Below are 6,366 nucleotides of genomic sequence, written 5' to 3'. Positions count from 1 at the left end.
TTTTAAAAAATCCAGTAATTTTTTTAACTGACAAAATCCATCACTTTTTCACCTCCACCCTTTCTTCTAGTTTTCCAAAACCAAAATTGTCTTTCTCCTACCTCCTCATTTCCAAATTTACCCAATGTTCAGACTTAATTAAATGTCTCCTTCTCCAAGAAGACATTCTTGGGATGTGGCCAATTTGCTACTTGTCCTTCAATGGCTGCTCTTTCCTTCTTCCATAGAAACAGAACTCTAGACTTGAGCTAGACATGTAATCTTCTCAAACAGTAACTGTTCATTTCCCCTACAGCTAATATAGCCATGTGGCTAAGTTCTAGCCCATGGAAATGTAACATGGCATCTTTGAAATTACTTACACCTTAAAAAAAATGCTTTTGCATACCCTATGTCCCTATTTTTCATAACCCCTTTCTCCATCTGGCTTTCTGGAATCAGTTGTGATGGCTGGAATTCTAGCCACTATCTAGCACCATGAGGATGCAGTGCACAGCCTAAAGATGGCATAATTGTGAGCCCCAAAGAACCCAAGCTCCTAAAGACCTAATGAAACAGAGCTGTCACAAAAATCCAACTGCTGACTCCTAGACATTACCTAAAGGGGAAATGAACTTCCAACTTACTTACGCTACTATTAACTTGGCTCTCTTTCCTTTTAGAAGCCAAACCTATTTTTAACTAACATATTCAGTTAAAAGTCATTTCTCTCTTTGGAATAACACATACACTGAATACTATAACTATAACTTTCTTATGATATGTATCATTTCACATTTCTGATTTAATAATATTAGCTAGCCATTTACTATGCAAATTCTGCGTGCCAAGCACTGAGTTAATCCTCCCAACTACCCTGCAAGGTTAAAGTGACCAGACTTCCCACTTTTGGCTGGACAGTCTTGATTTTTAACAATTTGTCCTACATCCCACGGCATTTTTTAAAAGTTCCGATTTTTGGAAAGAATGCACGACAAGCTAGGGAATGGCGGGAGAACAGGAAGGGAATATACGGTTTTTGGGTGCTATGTGGCTATTTCACCAGGATATGAGTTTTATATTATTTTTGTTAATTTTATAATGTTAAACTTTTAATAAATAATTGTTGAGAACTGCTTATCAAAGTCTGCATTGTTGATCAGTTGTTAGAATTCAACAAGAAATATGCCAAAGAATAAAATAATACTATACATAATTTTTTTAATGTATTATATTTGTAAATTGTACTTATGTTGAAATTTTTAAAAATATATTACATTTCAGATTGCATGTGAAAACCCCACACTGTACCCCAGAAGTGCATTAATGTACATAGTTACCATTCAATAAAAAAAAAACAATCTAACTGCTATGAAAAAAATATATACATATATATTACAATACTATTTTTGCATTCTATGAAAATTTTTGTTGCTCCATATAGACTAAATTTTTAATTAAGAACCTCCCCCTCCCCAGACTCTCATCAATAGTGTCCCACTTTACCAATGTTAAAATCTGGTCACCTTATGCAAGGTAGATACTTTTATTTTAATTTACCAGATGAGAAAACTGAGGTTCATGGGGCTTAGAAAACTTGTATAAATTGCCACAGTAAGAGATGACAAAAACTGCAAACTCTGTGCCCTTTCTATTATACCCATATGCATGTCTTTGCATGTTTAACTGTAAGCTCCTTAAGGGCAGTACCCATGGTTTATGATTCTTTATACTCCCATTACGAAGAGCCCAGAGCCTTACCCATATTCAGCCATCAGTAATTGGCTGAATTACCAAGTGATTGAGTGAATAGATGAATAAGTGAATGAGTGAGTAGATGAATGGCTAGATGGTTTGTTCGGTATGCATTTTATTGAAATATTCAATCTACTGAGGTAAAAAAAAATAGAACAAAATATTATTTGGGTGATTTTTTTGTTTGTTTGTTTGTTTTTTGGTAACTTTCCAACATGTATTCTCAAGACCAAAGCTGGACTCATATTCAACAATTAGGTGAATATCATAGGTCAGGTTTCCTAGAAGCAGAGCCTGAGGCAAGGATTTGGTCCATGTTATTCATGGAGGAAGTGCTCTTCAGAAAGTACATACAGGAGAGTGGGTAGGAGAAGCTAAGCAAAGATGTAGTATCAGGTCAGGTCTTCCCTTGGCCTAATTCCTTAAGAGTCTGGAAAACAATCCACCCTGCAGAGTCATGCTCACCTTGAGGCCATCTGTTATTGGCTGCAGGTCTTCCCCTGTGTGAGGCAAAGCCCCCAGGCCTCCCAGTGCAGGGCAGTTCTCCTGAGAAGGCAGTAGTGGTGAGTTACCAGCCAACACTCAACAACAGCTGAGGATGCACCAGCTGGTGAAGGAGCTCTAGGCTGGGCAATAGCACCTTGCACCCCAAGAGTTTAATTGAAAATGTCATTTGGCTTCATTTCAGAATGGTGGAAAAGCTGATATGTCAATGAGCTTATCTTGATAGTGGATGTGTGAAACTACCTCAAATCCCTACCCCTCTGAGTGAAATGAGATGCACACCACCTTATATATCCTTTCAATCCCTTCAATTTCAGTAGGCTTTCCTCTTTGAGATGTTTCTCAAAACTTTTTAGATAAAACCTTCTGGAAAAAAAAATACCTTCTGAACATACAGCTAAAATCTTTAGCAAATATACCAGGAAGGTGTGTGTGCGTGTGTGTGTGTGTGTGTGTGTATCTGTCTGTCTGAAAATCAAAATATGCAAATAAACAGTTTTAGAATATTCAGAAAAGTGAAATCAAATTGTTCTTCTAGCCCAGAACACTACTTGACAATAAATTCTAATCGCTAAATACAGCTATTGAAGAAGATTCTCAGGGAAAAACTATGATGTTATTTTATAATGACAGGTACAAGGTATTGATGTTGTATACGAACCTGATTTGAATAATGGCAGAATTATGGAACTTAGGGAATGCTTCTGCCTTTGGTCACCTTCTTCACTGACCCCATTTGGCTGATTTTGTTGAATCTCTATATTGAAAGAGTGGGGTTGGTAGAATGCACCTGCACCCCACCCTCAAAACTCACCGAGCAATGCCCCCCGTCCCCCGTTGGCACACCAGCAGAATTAAAACACTGAAATTCCAAAGCTTCTCTCTTGCTGCATAAAGGGCAAAATGCTTTAAACTTTTCCTGGAGAATACCAATTAAATAGTAAAAGTTCCTTTTTTATTTTCTCTTCTGATTCTCTCTTTCCCTCTCCTCTGGGTATGTGTGTGTCTTTCTCAATATACCTGTTAGATTTTTTCCCCAGGAAATTTTCTCAAAAACTCACAAAATGTTCCAAACTTCAGCGTAGGTTTACACCCTGAGAATTTGTTATTCGTGAGCCAGGCCTTTTGAAGTCTGATTTCTCAGGATTGATGCTTTATCTTTAAACAGTGAACACGAACCATTGACTCAAAGGGCCTCTGACAATCACTTAGGAATAACTCATACATTTGTGTCTGGGCAAGGTCTCCCCTATGCAGGGAACCTTTTGTAAATATTACTTACTAGAACCATAACACTAATAGATGTAGTTAATAATTATCACAATGTGCCAAAACAGCACAGTTTGCTCCCTGATTACAATATTAAATTGCTACTGAGCTGTGGTATTCGCTTCAGGCAATACTAGTAAGAACCCCCCAAAGACCCTGGCTGGCCTCACCATATAAAAATGGAAAATGTTCCACTGTACACAATGCTCAGGCAGCAGTGGGCTTTGCCAGAAAACAAACACAAAACTCAAACAATAGAAGGAAAGTTTTATCAGAGCTGAAGTGTCCTTTCACTTGGGAACTGTCATCTCTCAAAAAGAAAAACACGCACACACTTGATAGCAGCTCACAAGGCAAGCCATTACTATGGGCACAGTGACGCACGGTGCAGACAGAGAATACCGCACAGCCAGAGCTGAAAGGCTTTGTTTTATTTGCATCCGATTATGACTAGAGATAGGCCATTCCAGCTCTGAAAAGTTGAGAGCCCCTCAAAGTGAACAGGCTTCTCCCCCCATGAACAGGGAGGGAATTTTCTTTTCCCACACACCCTCTCCTCTCTGCCTGACAGGTCAAGTGGCCTGGACAATAGGACAAAGTTACTGAGAGCAAAACTGCAATTTAATTGAGAAGTGTCATTAGCTCCAGGACAGCACATTCAAAAGCAGACACAATGGTGGCACTTGTCATATGCAGCCCAGGCCAATTCACCCCTCATCTGCCCACATGCTGCCATCCCACCTCCATATTTGCAATTTTGGAGACCCACAGTGGGCAAATGAGCACTTAGCAATCAATTTGCACATGTAGCCACCCAGCCTGTGCAAACCAGAGGTTGGTTTGCCCACCCCAGGGACACAGAAGCACATCCAGGGTATGCCTACTACTGAGGCTGAACTTAGTCTAAGCTGCTTTACAGGAAATCAGGGCTCCTGAATGCAGCATGGTAATGAGAAAGAGAACAGTGGCTATTAGGCAACTAATTAAAAGAGATTCAGCAAGAAGGATGCCACTTGTGCCTTGACTCTTTCAAGCCAGGCAAACGAGTAAACAGCCAGCAAAATGCCTTTGTGTAGATTGGGAGAGGGTACACTGGGAACCATCTGCAGCCCTCTGAGCAGCTGCACCGGCTCTAGCCTGTGCAGGCAGACACAGTAATGGATGTTCCTGGCACACACAGGAGATGGTAAATGTCTGCCCCTTTCCTTCCTCCCATGCAGCCTGCTCCAAATTACCAAGGTGTGCTGGGCTGTGTCCATTCCCCAGGTCAGGATAACCCGGTGTGAGCTCGGAACTCAGTGGGCAATTCAAGCCACCATGTCACCTGTAACACTAAAACTTCCCAGGAGAAACAGAGGATGTTTACCCTGCAGCCTCTAAGCAAGAGGCCCAGCCAGGCACTTTGACTCTTGGCCTGTTTGATGAATATTAAACAGCAAAGGGTCTTGTGGGTTTTTTTTAAGTCTTTTCCTTCTTTTTATTTCTAAAAATATACTTGTTCACTATAGATTTCTTATTTCCCGTATTAGTCTATGTTTTATGAATTCTTCAAGGATAAATAAGGTTCTTAATTGTTTCCCCATTCCCAGAGCTGTGTGACCTTGGGTAAGCTGCTCCCCACTGTGTGTGCATCAGTTTATCATCTATGAGTGAGGATAGCGCTGATGCATTCGAAATCTCGCAGCACAAGTGCCTAGTGCAAAATCAGACTCCAATACGTGTTAGTCGATGCTGTTATTACTACTGCTATTGTTATTATCTCTCATCTTTTATCCTCAGAATCTAGCCTAGGGCCTAGGACACAAAAGATGTTCAAAATTTGTTCTGTGACCAGTTGATTGAATGGATAAATGAATGAATGAACAAATGCCTTAGGTGACAGGCAGCTTTCCATCCTGAGTTGCTCATCCCCCAGTCATCATTCTTCCCAGGCCAGGAAATAAGGAGGTTTAGGTCACCTCACTTCATCCGCTACCTTCTATCCCTCTCAAGTCTCCATGCCAGCTGCCCACACAACCCAATAAGAGAGGGTGGCGATGGAAGTGTGATTTTTTTTTAAGTCTCTTGTCTTGCACTCTAATGAATTTGAAGGGAATAACCAAGCCAAGTTGGTCCTAATGGTTATTTCCGGAAGGCACACTGGGAGGCAGGATTGGGGCAGAGCAAGACCATGTCAGCTGCATCAGCTATGCTCCTCCAAAAAACCTCCACATGAAGAGAGAAAAACAATACAAAGGTGGCTGTCTGGACAGAAGGGCCCATAACCAGTGAAATTATTTAATGGCAGCATTAGGAACATAAATTCTGAATTATGGAGATCTACATCCTAATTCCAATTCAACACATGAACCATTATGAAACTTATGAAAGCTCTTGGGTCTCACCTTCTTTATCTGTGAAATGGGGTTAAAATCAGCCTACAAGGCTTTGTGGAAGTTTAAATAGAAGAATGCATATAGAGAACTTAGGATAGAGCCTGTCCCGTTGAATGTTAGGCATCTCTCAGGTTAATGAATCACTCCCTATCCTGCGTTCTCAGAAAACTGAGAAATAGACTTAGGCCTCCAAAGTGGATCAAATATTAGTTTTATAACTGGTGAAACTGAACTGGAGAAGCTATCTTGGCTTAAGGTCACATTGGTCCTTCCACTCCTAGCTCTACGCCAATGGCCGCCCTGCAATCCACAAAAGGGAGAAAACGTTGACTACTTCAGTGACACAGAAACCTCCCTACTCCCCACAGTGGCTGTGTCAGATGGGCCCTGGAGTTCCATTTCCATCTGCTGTGCTGAGAAGACAAGCAGCTGAGTCTTTCCCATGGTAACCTGGGCTACATGGTACAGCCTATAGCACACCTAG

Source organism: Otolemur garnettii, unplaced genomic scaffold, assembly GCF_000181295.1.
Source record: "Otolemur garnettii isolate 467f Iridium unplaced genomic scaffold, OtoGar3 scaffold00012, whole genome shotgun sequence".
NCBI lineage: Eukaryota > Metazoa > Chordata > Mammalia > Primates > Galagidae > Otolemur > Otolemur garnettii.
Note: the sequence above shows the minus strand (reverse complement) of the source record.